The following is a 14207-nucleotide window of genomic DNA, read 5'->3' on the forward strand; positions in this document are numbered from 1 at the left end:
TTTCTTGAGTCCTTACTATGTGCCAGGTGTACATATACACCATCTCACTTAATCCTATGAAGTTGTGTAGTAGTATTTCTATTCTACCGCATCAGGAAGTTGTCGTTGAGTTTGACTTCAAAGTCTAGGTTCTTTACACAAAACTGCCTCCCAACATATGGCCATCGAACTTAAGGAGGATTCTAACAGTCAGCACTTTGCCCTGAAACTAAGCTCTGGGAACAAAGTGTAACCAACCCCAGGGGTACTGTGGGTACTTGCCGTAAGCAAGACTACTTATTCTGAGACTTCATAAGTCCCATCTCTGGAAATTTGCAGAAGCCATAGTCTCTGTATCAGGTGGCTTTTGCTGCAAACACCCCCCCACCCAAATCTGCATCTCACAACAGAAAAACCTTTATCTCACCCAGGGATCTGGGTGCCAGTAGGGTTCTGTTGGCCTCACCTCGCTTCTCATTCTGGGCTGCAAGTTCAGGGAGCAACCGCTAGCTGGGCATGTTGTTCATGTGTGGGCAGGAGCTCCAAAGCACATGTAAAGCCTCTGTTTCAGATGTGAGCATCTTCGTATTTGCTTGCACTCAGTTCTCCGCCAGAGGAGGCTCTGTGCCCGCTCAGTAGCCTGCATTTGAACCGCGGCAGAGTTCAGCCATTCCCCTGGTAGAGAAAAAAATCAGTTCTTATGAATTCTCCATTGCCCATGAATGGTACTACTCCACTGAGACTTTGTTTCCTTTTACTTTTGGCTTGTTCATTTTGTTTTGCTTTTGTTTTACCTGCGAAAGAAACTATCAGAGGAAATGGCAATCTCAGAACAATCTAGAATAAAGGGGTGAGTGAAATGAGGTGAAAGGAAATGTTCCAAATCTCCCCATAGCGTCCATGCTACGATGAGTGTAGATTGTTATGTGATTGCATCTTTGGCTATGGATGCTTATTATTTACGTCTTTAAACTTTGGATACATTTCTCACATATAAGCCCCAGGGCACATTTACAAGCACTGTTGAAAGAAAAAAAAAAAAAAAAAAGATTGAGAAAGCTGTGTTATCTATTTATTCCAGGGGAGATTTACTTCATTTTTTTCTTTATTTCTTTATTTCTTTATTTGATTTATACAGCTGGGTCCAGCACAAGCCTCTGGGCACGTTCACATCAATTAAAACCACAGATAGAAGCAGAATGCTGAATACAAACAAAATCAACAATTAATGGACTATCCCCAACTGTAAAGCACTTCAGCAGAAACTTCAAATCATTCCTCCCCACGAAGCCCCTTGGGCAGGAGGCTGGGTTAACAGATGGTTAAACAATGTTAAGAGAAGACAATCCAACACGAGTACCGAGTACCGTATGTGGAGGCTGGAAGAAAGACGGTACGTGAAACCCACTGAAGAATTTATCAGCAGAGCTATCGCTTGAATTCACGAACTTGGAGCTGGAGTTGGATGTAGCAGTAATCTGGCAAAAGTGAGCAGACAGCACAGTCCTAGCAATAGAAGGAGGAGAGGGAAGAGTCAGACATTAACTAAAATGAACTTAGTGGGACTCTAGCCAATGAGAGTGATCTGGTCGGGATTAGTTGTTCATTACAGGCACAATCAAGTTTTTGACTAAGCCACAAGTTAACTTTCCTTAATCACGTGCTACTTCACCTGAGCACCCATGTAGCTGCTATATACCGCAGTGATATCTTTGGATGGGGATGAGAATAAGTCAGGCAATTTTCGTTTTTGGTGTTACGCTTTAGTGATAATTGGTAATATGAGATTAAGAAAAACCTACAATTGTTGTTATTATTGTTGAGGTATAACACATATACAATAAATACAAATATCTTAAGTAATAGGGCAGCAAATTCTTTACTTATACATTATGGAAATATGGAACATACACATATACATACATATACATATACAAATGAAAATATGGAACATTTCCAGCATCACCAAAGTCTCCATCAGGCCCCTTCACAGTCAATATTCCACCCCCAGAGATAATCACTATTCTGATTTCTGTCACCATAAGTTAGTCTTGACTTTCTCAAACTTCATGTAAATGACATACAGTATGCATTCTTTTGTAGCTGGCTTCTTTCACTCAATATTGTATCTGTGTTACTTATTCATGTTGTTGCAGGTAGCAATTGTACATATTTTTGTTGCTATGGGGTATTGTATGAATACACTGCAATTTATCCATTCAATTGTTGATGGACTTTTGGATTGATTTTTGTTTTGATGATGATAAGGAGGAGGAGGAGGAGGAGGGTGGGAAGGAGGATGATAGAGCTGCTATGAACAGAGTAGTGCATTATAGTACATGACTATATAGCACAGGATAGTCTTTGGGCATTTATCTAGGAATGGCATTGTTGGGTCATGAGATAAATGTATGTTCAGTCTCAATATGTGTTGCTAAACAATTTTCCTAAGTGGCTGTACCAATTTACCTTTTCATGAAAAATATAAATGTTCAAGTTGCACCACATCCTTGTCAACACTTGGCATCATCTGTCTATTTAAGTGTACCCGTCATGTACATAGTGACATCTCACTGTAGTTTTGATTCGCATTTTCCAGATGATTATTGCACAATCTTTTATAGCCCTGTTGACCTTTTTGATATTCTCATCTGTGAAGGCCTACTTAATTTTTTTGTCCAGCACTTTATTGGGTGGTCCGTCCCTGTCTTTAAATTGAATTTTTTTAGGAATTTATAATACATCATGGATATAAGTTCTAGCTGTGCGGATGTATTGTCAATTTCTTCTCTTTGTGGCTTGCATTGTCACCCTCTTAATGGTGTTTTTGATTAAAAGGAGTCTTAAATTTTATTGAAGTTCAATTTATCAATCTTTCATTTATATGGTTAGTGAATTTTGTGTCCTCTTTAAGAAATGAGAGCCTATTCCAAGGTTGTGAGATTCTTCTGTGTTTTCTTCTAGAGACTTTATTGCTTTACCTTTCACATTCAGGTCTATCCATCTCAAATAAATTATTTTTCAATATCGATATCCCATTGCACCCTTCACTGAGAGGTCCATCCTTCCCCTACCAAACTGCAATGGTGTCTTGGTTGTAGAGTAGGTGGCCATATATGTGTGGGTATGTTTCTGCATTCTTTATTCAGTCTCTTTGGTCTATTTGTCCACCTTTGCACAAATACCACACCCCAAATCTTGATACTTCAATTTTAGCTCCACTAATCTTTAATTTTTTTTTTTAACGTTTATTTATTTTTGGGACAGAGAGAGAGAGACAGAGCATGAACGGGGGAGGGGCAGAGAGAGAGGGAGACACAGAATCGGAAACAGGCTCCAGGCTCTGAGCCATCAGCCCAGAGCCTGACGCAGGGCTCGAACTCCCGGACCGCGAGATCGTGACCTGGCTGAAGTCGGACGCTTAACCGACTGCGCCACCCAGGCGCCCCATCTTTAAATTTTTTTAATATTTATTTATTTTTGAAGTACAGAGACACAGCACATGAGCGAGAGAGGAGCAGAGAGAGAGGGCGACACAGAAGCCGAAGCAGACTCCAGGCTCTGAGCTGTCAGCACAGAACCCGACACAGGGCTTGAATTCACGAGGCGTGAGATCTTGACCTGAGCCAAAGTTGGCCACTTGACCGACTGAGCCACCCAGGCTCCCCTAACTCCACTAATTTTAATATCTTTATATGATTATCTTTCTCCTTTCTGTGATTTTGTTAGTTTTTCTTTTTTGTCTCTGGATCTGATTCTTGACTGAACCTATCTCTAGAGCCTAACTATTTCTCTTCCATGACTTTATTTCTTTCTCCCTGTTATGTAAGGGGGTCCCCAAAGCTACACAGTGTATGTATGATATGGGGCTTATTTGGAAAACACTTAGAAGCAGAAAAGAAGCACACTACCCCTGAATCCATGTCTGTTCCATAAATACGTTTACATGAAAACAACAAGGCTTCAGTGAAGCAGGGCCTGCCTCAGCCAGCAGGCTGGACTTGCTCCCAGGAGCACAGCAAGACAGAACAAGCTCTGCTCCACACTGTGATACATGTTTATAGGATAGCCTAGGAAGAGCTAAAGAACACCTAGCTTCTCTAAGTGAGATCTCTAACAAAGATAGGGAAGGATCTACAGGCTCAGAAACATTGCTAAGAAGTGTATGGACCGAGCATCAAGGTCTTTATTCTGAGGTCCCTGGGAACAGTTTTGCCTGGCAGGACCACCAACAACCAAATGTCTTTTCTCTGATCAAGCTGAGGCAGCTCTCTGCTAAGCTACCTAAAGGAGGAAGAAAATTTGCCTCCAGACCATCTGGATTTATCTGTCATCACTCCCCACTCCCTACATTCTTTACTGTTTGTTATATTTAAATTTTAGTTAGTTAACATACAGTGCAATATCAACTTCAAGAGTAGAATTCGCTGATTCATCACTTACGTAAAACATCCAGTGCTCATCACAAGTGCCCTCCTTAATACCCATCACCCATCTAGCCCATCCCCCCACCCATTTCCCTCCATCAACCCACAGTTGTTCTCCATCACTAACAGTCTCCTGTGGTTTGTTTCCCTCTCTTCTCTATCCCCCTGATTTCCATATGTTCATCTGTTTTTTTTATTATTATTATTATTATTAAATTATGTTATACACCAACATTCCTTGAACGCCTACTATGCAGTTGACATTCTACCAAGCTTTCCAGATAATAAGGTTACACGATATGGTCACTGCCACCAAAGCATCTACATTCTCATCAACAAGCATGGTATAGAGATCTAACTGCGAGGATAAGCAGTTGCCATTAGGCCCACTCCCTCTTTTAAAGTAAAGCTCAAACTTTCATTATTCTAAGATTTCAAATGTATTTATGGCTTGTACATTTGTAAAATAATTGAAGTGAGTAGTTTTTAAAATTACTTGTTGCATTATATTTGTGTCTGCTAATTTTAAAAGCAGATGTATTTATCACTGCAAAATTTAGAAACACTTTAAATATCCAGTAGGAAGGGAATAGTTAAATAAATTATGGTAAATTAACGAGATGGAATATTAATGTAGCATTAAAAGTGATCATTAAAAAGACCAAGTAACAAAACGGAAAGTGCTCCAAATTGTGTGTATGCAAAAATACTAATATTTATGGACAAAACATGATGAAAATACAAAACATGTTGCAGTGATAAAATTTTAGCAAAACACAATTGTTTTCTCCTAAAATTTCCTTTAATACTATTATTTTTATAATAAATTTAAATCTAGGAGAAAAAGAAGCTAGTCTTTATTTCTTTCTCTTTGCCCATATATATTTCCACTGTATATTGATATAGACATAAAATAAGCATTTTTTTTTTACTTGTGTGTATGTATACATGTACGTCAGTTCTCCTCCATCGAAAATAGATCCTATCAAAATGTACACAGGAGCAGCGCCACTCAGGACGAGTAGCAAAGGAATTCATCCTGGAGTCTTGAACTTAAGCATTGAAAATTCTCTTTGGTTCTGTGCTTTCCATTCCTAAGAGAGCAGTAGGTAATTGCACCATTTCTTTTGAACAACAGAAACAAATGTCAAAAGCACATCCACTACCCTGTAGTACCCTGCAAGAACTGTGGCCTCTCTTGCTCCTGAAACCAGGAGCTTGGCTCTCTGGTCGTGCTACGGGAGGAGAGGGCTGGGAGCCGCTGCCCATTCCTGGTGTTCCTCTCACAGGGAGGGAGTGCCACTAGGGTAACCATCCGGCGTCTTTCTGCACCCCCTCACTCCTCTCCAAGAGCAAGCCAGGTGTAGGATCTGAGCATGCAGGATCCCTCTCAAAGCCCTGCTTTACTGTAATTTACAGGATGAGGCTTTGTCTCTGTGGGGTCAGTCTTGCCCAGCCTTGTGCCGCTGGGGAATACATGGGTCTCAATCTATTATTCAGGATGAGGCAGCACAGTTCACGGTTGTATTTCACATTTTGCAATATCAGTTTTATCAGTAATAACAATGATATTTTGGTTTCCAATCTCTTTTATTCTTTTGTCTTATTTTGGGTATGCTCAGAATTCAAGCAGGTAAGACAGATGCTATTTATTGGGCCCCTTGAGCCTGCTGCCAGTTCCTTTGGGAAGCTGACTTTGAGATAGAGACTAGTGTACTAGAAGTTTATTAGGGAATGCTATTGGAATATCACCTGTGACAGAAGAGAAGGAAGCCAGATTGGGCAGAGGGAAAACAAGGCCATCAACCAACTATATGAGGAGCTCAGGCCCTCAGATGGTCCCTTCAGAGTTCTACTTAGTTGGGATGAAGGGGCTGGGCCTTTATGCCTCTGCTTTTCACCACAGACCAATTATTGGATGCTAAGGAAGGGGGGTGACCTTGAGTGAGACTGCTCTCTTCAGCCAAGGACACTGCACTGAGAGGGCTGAGGCCTGAGGCCTTCAAGGAACAGATTTCCCAGAAGCTGGGGGAGACTCATTCCTTCCACGGGAGATGAAGCTCCAGATTTAGCAGTGTCTGCTACAAAGCCAGTTTCCTGAGTCGTAGCTTCTCTCAAACCAGCTTAATATTTGGCAAACAGTTTTCAAGGTCATGTGGCATACATGTATGTGTATTAACTAAATTCTCTCTGAATATGCATATATACACATATGCACATTTTATCTGGATATTACAGAGCCCTTACACTGTTAAAATGAGTTGGCAGAGGGGTGCCTGGGTGGCTCAGTCGGTTGAGCGTCCGACTTCGGCTCAGGTCATGATCTCACGGTCCGTGAGTTCAAGCTCCGCGTCGGGCTCTGTGCTGACCGCTCAGAGCCTGGAGCCTGTTTCAGATTCTGTGTCTCCCCTCTCTGACCTCCCCCGTTCATGCTCTGTCTCTCTCTGTCTCAAAAATAAATAAACGTTAAAAAAAAATTTAAAAAAAAATGAGTTGGAAGAAATTAAACTCTAAGCAAGTCCTCAAACTGCCACTGTGGTTCTATAGTACATTCAGTCGTTCATTGGTTCCACAAGCTTTGACTGAGTGACTGTCAGGTGCTATGTATGAAGACACACGGTGCATAAACCGTTCTGCCTACACCGAGGGTTCAACTCTCAGCTCGAACATTTGTTCCTACCTGAGGCCCTCTCAAAGCCCTGAATTACATTGCCCCTCCGCCAATCTGTGTTCCCATATGTGATATACTTCTTCACGCTAATTTAATCATTGATACTTTTAAAATCATGTATGCCTTTGATCATCATTGCTATCGGAAACTATATCTGCCTTATTCACCACTCTGTTCACAGTGCCCTACAGTGGTTGGCACACAGTAACGAATTAATGAAACCTGTTGAATCAATGAATGAATGAATAAACAAACTGAAGAAATGTGTCCAATACTGTGACAGATCAAAACAGGAAAGCAAGCTGCCTGAGGGGCTCAGAAAATCTTCACAAAGGGAAAGACAATCGAACAGGCTCTCGGCAGCAGTGCAAGAGTCTGCCTGGTGAGTAAGGTGCAGGGCATTTGAGGGAAGAAAAAAGCTCTCAAGGATGCACAATCACATCAAGGTCTAGTAGGTTTAGTGATCAGTTGTTAATTCAGTGTGGCCAGAGCACAGGGTGATGAGGCTGCAGATATTAGATCAGGTTAGGGTCACGAGCTGCATGAATTAAACATTTCAGAAGAGAAAACTGGGAGTCAAATGAATGAGATCACGGGCAGAGTCAGAGCCAGGGGAGCGAAATACACAAAGGCATGAAAAGCACAATGTCCATCGGCTGATGCTGCAGCCCTCATTTCACATAAGGCAAGCCCCTCAGGGCTAGAACTTGGCACTAGTTCAGAGCAGAGGGTAGAATAGCAATCTTGGAAAAAATGAAATAGAACACCCTGGTTCTGATGCCCAGCAGCAGATGGCCTACAGGGCCCATGCACCTTTTCTTTCTGAGGCAGGAATCCAGCCATCATCCCCATGAAGATTCCTCTTGCCAATGTCACAGAAAACCATCTTTTTTTCTTTGGTTGGACCAAAATTATTTTCTAAATAAACATGAGCAGGTTCAAGAGGTGCTGAGCAAGAAGTCTGTTGGCAGCCAGGTGAGACAAGGACTTGACATGATCCAACCTCTGCACAAGCAGATTCAGCAGAAAGCAAGAAGCTGGCAGGTCACGAAGCACCCTGGAAGAGTTCTCTGGAGGAGGAATCAAAATAAATAAATAAATAAGTAGATAGATAGATAGCTAGATAAATGAATGAATGAATGAATCAATCAATCAATCAATCAGGCTTGGGTTCACCGTTAACCAGGTGCAGCAGCCCCAAAGCTGAAGGGCCATCATTAACTCCATTAGCCATGCACACAAAATAAACCCGGGGGGATAGAGGCAGGCGAAGAAAAGAAACTGGAACACCTGAGGGAACGTGCCAAGTTTCACACACTTTCTGGCCAAACCTTTGACCATGGAGATTGAAAGATGAATCTGATTTTTCAAAAGTGTTTGTCTAAGACTGCCAGATTAAAAGCCATTAAATTTAGGATAAATTGTGGTTAAATATTTAAAAAATATTTTTAATTTATGATTATAATTAGATGCCTACATATGTGGTAGAGATCCAGAGAGATTAACTCCAGTTATCAGAATCAAGTCAAAACAAAACAAAACAAAATTTAGCAAAGTCGTGGTCCTTGATCATCATTTTCCAAATATAATTTTAAGAAGAGCATTTTCACTGCCATTTTTAGAAACTCCAATCAATTCCTAGCTCTAGGCTTCTGGAGGTTCTTATAGATCTGGCTCCTTCTCTCCTCTTTGCTTATATGCCCTAGGTTTTATTAGAATAAAATTTGTACTTAATTTTTTTAACATATTTATTTGAGTCTCCATCCTAATCATTGTTCACACACACAGAATCTGGTTCAATACTCTTATTTTTGGAATTCTAACCAATGAAATGACCTGGGGAGGTACAGGTTTTCAAAGACTTTACAACTGCCTTTCAAAATAAAATCATACCTTCTCACCGTATTTATAAAACAGAGGAGAGTTGGGTCACCTGGGTGGCTCAGTCGGTAAAGCATCTAACTCTTGATTTTAGCTCAGGTCATGATCTCGCAGTTTGTGAGTTCCAGCCCTGCGCCCAGCTCTGCACTGATGGTTTGGAGCCTGCTTAGGATTCTCTCTCTCCCTCTCTCTCTGCCCCTCCCCTGCTCATACGTGCTCTCTCTCTCAGTCTCTCTCTCTCTCTCTCTCTCAAAATAAATAAATAACCTTTAAAAAAAAGAAAAGAAATGAAAAGAAAAGTAAACTCTTGTTGAAAGCAGGATGGGGAGGTGAGGGGTGAGAGCCAACAGGAGCACTGCTCACTCGGCGTCCCTTTCACTCCAGAAAAGCTTTCAGATCTCTTCGAATTCTCAGACTGGTTTTGTTGAGAAACCAGTCACATGGCAGACAGAGGCCTGGACTAAGAATCAGAAACACTGGGCTGCAGTCATGGTGTATCACTAATAAGAAACGGACCTTAACCACTTTTGTAGAGACTCTGGGCTCAGTCTCGTCAACTAAAATAACAAGAGTAGAAAAAATAAATCAGAAAGCTCAGTCTAAGTAAACAAATCTTAGTATCCTGAGAACCGAAGTTTCATTCATTTGGATGAATTATGCCTCTTTTATTAAAAGCCCAAATGAAAATTTGGGCTTGTCAGAAACTTTCTGTTCTCTGATTAATAAAAGTCTCCCTTTTTTATACTCTAAGATCATTTGAAATGGCACAGTTTTTATCCACAATGGTCTTTCATCGACAGATGAATGGATAGAGTGTGAGGTGTGTGTGTGTGTGTGTGTGTGTGTGTGTGTGATGAAATATTACCTGTCATTTCTTCTTTTTTTATTACCTATCATTTATGACAACATGGATGAATCTGGAGGGCATGTTGCTAAGTGAAATAAGCCAGTCAAAGACAAATACTGTATATCACTTATACGTGGAATCTAAAACAACAAAAGTTGAACTCCTAGAAACAGAGTAGAAAAGAAGTTGCGAAGGTCTGGAAGGTGGGTGAAATAGGGAGAGGCTGGTAAAAAGGTGTAAACTTTTGGTAACGTGAATAAGGTCTGAGTATCTAACGGGGTGCCTAAAGTTGATAATATCGTGCTGTGTAATTAAAGTTTGCTATGAGATTAGAGCTTAAATGTCAAAAAAAGAGGGAAAAAGAGGAAAATATGTGAGGTGACGGATATGTTAATTAGCCTCATGGGGGAAATCCTTTCACACTGCATACATGTATCAAATCATCAAATTGTCTACCTTAAATGGCTTACAATTGTATTTGTCAATTATACCTCCATAAAGTTGAAGCTGCATAGTTAGAATCCTATGCCTGAATGTTTTCCAGTTCTCTTAAAATTCCTTCCCTTTCACAGTTTTGCTGTGGAATTACATCTGTCTGCTCTCCTCTCCTGTTAAGATGCCAGTCCTTCTGAGATCCAGGGAACACATCCGCCAGGCCCAACCTCCTCACTCGTGGTTATCACTTTAGGCTGACACACCATGGACACTTTTCCCCCTCAGTTTCAATCACTTCCACTTCATCAACCAATTCCCCCTTGTGGTTCAGAATTAGGTCCAGACTAACAGTTTCTCCATTCCCTTTCTCTCCCCTCCAGGAGTAGGAATTATCAGAAATTGTCGCCTCCTTTAGACATGTGGGCAGCGAAGCCAAAACCCATAATCTTCCTGGGGCTTAAAGTAGCTCACTGACCACCCCTTATCAGTTGAATGGGAATGAAAATTGGCCAATTTCTAACTTCTGAATTCTCATCAGGACAAACCCATTAAAAGCATTAGCATATAGAGTGGGGCTTGCAGGAGTCACTCAGCAGCCTTCCCCTGGCCCTCAAGGATGTACTGATTCGGCTGTCATTCAATGGTCCGGACGGGCCTGTTGCTTCACTTGGAACTTCTTGTGCAACCCCTGGGTGCCTGGCACATTCTTTCTCTTAAATACAGGTGAATGAATGGGGACAAGCAAATCTGTGACGTTTATGAGAGGTCCACAGGTACAAAAGATGGCCATGCCTCCCAGATTTTTCATCACATCTTTATTTCCCTTCATAATTCCTAATGGAGTCTCCACTTGGACGTGCCCAGTCACTTCAAATATGCCATATACAAAATCAACATCATCTTGGTACTGAAATAGTTCGCTTTCCCAAACTCCCATTCATTATTGCTCCTGTTCTCCAGCCTCTGTGGCTGGGGTTACCTAAGACCATTCTCTCCTCCACGACCTTTTTTTTTTTTTTTTTTTTTCTTTCAATGTTTATTTATTTTTGGGACAGAGAGAGACAGAGCATGAACGGGGGAGGGGCAGAGAGAGAGGGAGACACAGAATCGGAAACAGGCTCCAGGCTCCGAGCCATCAGCCCAGAGCCTGACGAGGGGCTCGAACTCCCGGACCGCGAGATCGTGACCTGGCTGAAGTCGGACGCTTAACCGACTGCGCCACCCAGGCGCCCCCTCCACGACCTTTTAGTTAAAACTCATTCTGCTAATATTATTGGTAATATTTATTATTGGTAAAAATAAATTTGTTATTGGGAATAATTTATTATTGACAATAGGTCATGGGAAAATGTACCCACTTTAAATGTGTTTTTTTCGGGGCGCCTGGGTGGCGCAGTCGGTTAAGCGTCCGACTTCAGCCAGGTCACGATCTCGCGGTCCGTGAGTTCGAGCCCCGCGTCAGGCTCTGGCCTGATGGCTCGGAGCCTGGCGCCTGTTCGATCTGTGTCCCCCTCCTCTGCCCCTCCTCCCGTTCATGCTCTGTCTCTCTCTGTCCCAAAAATAAATAAACGTTGAAAAAAAAATAATTTAAAAAATAAATAAATAAATAAATGTGTTTTTTTTTTTCTTTAATAAAAAAAATTGTGCAAAGCAAAGTACAAGCTAGGGAATTTTGAAGGATTCATGCATTTTGACGGTTTATTTACTTCTCATGAGTTCCACACATCTGAGGGTTAAAGAACTGTAATTAGGGAGTTGCCTGATAAATGGTTTTTCAGAGAAACATTTTTGAATGTCCATTTGCTAATGGTTTTTCTTTCTATGCCAAATGCATTAAGAGTTTGTCATATTTTAAACATAATGTAACAGATACAATTCCACAGAAAAGTAGACATTAGAGAAGTTTTGACCCTAGTTTTCTTAGAAATTATTAGTAGTTATTATTTTCTCCAAATCGATATCCACAATCGTGTGCAAAGCCACAGGGATGGCCTGGCATCTAGTCTGACTGGGGCTAAGAAAGGAAATAGCATGGAGGCCGGATCCCCGCTAAGCTTCAGGGTGCTCAAGGAAATCTGTGAGAACCTCTCCCTATATCTTTCCAACAGAAAGCTGAATCATTCTAAATCTCACACTGTGAGAAGGATACAAAATAATGAAGATTTTAAAAATCAACCCAGGAGCAACAGGCAAAGATTATGCAGAGAAAGAAACCACACAATGGGCCCAAGTGGTTTCCTTGCTTCCTGGTGTCGCTGGGCGAAGCTTTTGGAAGCACAAAGCCTGCTTGGTTGCTAACATCCCACATTCAGATGCAGAACCATGCACTCCATTGGAGGCAATGCAGATTTAGAGGAGTAAAGGGAGGTGCCCAGGGCTTGAGGAAAATGTGGACTTCGTTTTTGAGAGTAATGGGAATGAGAACAGGAGCCATTTGAAGTAGCAGAGACCTGAAAGAATCCTAATTGCCGGGCTCAACCTAAGATTAGAACTAGCAAAATTACTTTCCAGGTTCAAAGGGAGGGTGTCTTCAGGAATTGTCACACACGGCCAGACCCCACACTGCTGGGCAGATTGTGTTTAATTTCAGAGCTGTGCCTCTGCACATTTTTTTATGCCTGATGAGATCTTAAAGAAAACTCTCCATTTATATGGGCCTTAGTTGTTTTCCTGTTTGTTTTAATTGTTGTTGTTGCTTTTGGTTTGTTTGTTTTGTGGGTTGTTTTTTTTTTTCTTGTTGCTGTTGTTAGCTGTGGGGCAAATTATTTGGTGTTTTTTTTTCTGCGATGTGCAGAGGAGGATTAATTTGGGGGTTTGGTGTTTTCCTCAGTTCACTGTGGGCTATTTGGAGGCAGAATAAAAATTGCAGTATTCTGTTTCTTCAAACCTTGGAAATGATCACATTTCTGATGATCTACGGCTTTTTTTTTCCTACCCCCAGCAGTGATCGCATTCCTGACATCGTAAGTCCACACCATTAGAAGAACTGAATCATTTGTTGTACATTAACTCTGTTCTTCTGAGAAAAGGGGTCACTCTGGACATTAGGTTAGGTGAAGCTGCTTGGGAATAACTTGAGAAATTTTTTTTTTTTTTTTTTTTTTTTGAGACAGAGAGAGACAGAGCATGAACGGGGGAGGGGCCAGAGAGAGAGGGAGACCAAGAATCGGAAGCAGGCTCCAGGCTCTGAGCCATCAGCCCAGAGCCCAACGCGGGGCTCGAACTCACGGAACGCGAGATCGTGAACTGAGCCGAAGTCGGACGTGTAACCGACTGAGCACACCAGGCGCCCCATCTTGAGAAATTTATGAGCGACCCAGAAGAGGTCAGACTGCAGATGGAGAAGATGGGTTCTTGGGTTCTATCATGTTTGTTTCCGTTTGTTTTCTTCTGCTGTTTTGTTTGTTGGGGGTTTTTGTCCCGCAGGTGAAGGTGGTGAAAGATGCAATTGGTTCCCTGCTCAGATTCCTCTACCGAATAGGTCCACCGGTCCCGGGCGTCTGTGATTATGGTGTATGGTGATTCACAGCGGCCCAGGGCCCTAACTTCAAGACTTGTCCTTAGCAGACAAGAACCCTTCTCACCGAGGAAATTACACTCCACACACCCCTCTTGGCCCCAGCCCCCAGGAGGCAGCCCACAGTGTCCTTACTTAGAGCAAGGAGGTGGGAGAGGCTTGTGCTGCCCCTTCTGGACAACTCTGCACAGTTATTAATGCTCCAGAACTCCCTCTTTCAAACAGGTCAGGCTGCCAAGGCCAGACTTGCCCTTTCCCCATCTCTAGCCTCACCCTTTCACAGGTTGTTTGTTTTGTTTTATTTTGTTTTGTTTCTTTGAAGAACACACTCAATAAATCAAGGGCACAGGAATGTCACAGGCTCTGATCCTTGAAAACCCAAATTAAGACAGGTGCTGGGTTGTTTTTGTTTTTGCTTTTCCTTTCTTGCCATAGATTTAATACTCTCTA

General features: G+C 41.9%; 1 long non-coding RNA gene across 1 annotated transcript in view; it reads right to left on the reverse strand.

The window, feature by feature from the left end:
• Positions 1–1066: 1066 nt before the first annotated feature.
• LOC115521960 overlaps positions 1067–14207 on the reverse strand; it is a 44702-nt gene continuing 31561 nt past the window's right edge. Inside the window, exon 3 of the long non-coding RNA XR_003971216.1 lies at positions 1067–1485. This is a non-coding gene — a long non-coding RNA (uncharacterized LOC115521960). The remainder of the gene's footprint in view (positions 1486–14207) is intronic.

Source organism: Lynx canadensis, chromosome C1 (genome assembly GCF_007474595.2).
Source record: "Lynx canadensis isolate LIC74 chromosome C1, mLynCan4.pri.v2, whole genome shotgun sequence".
NCBI lineage: Eukaryota > Metazoa > Chordata > Mammalia > Carnivora > Felidae > Lynx > Lynx canadensis.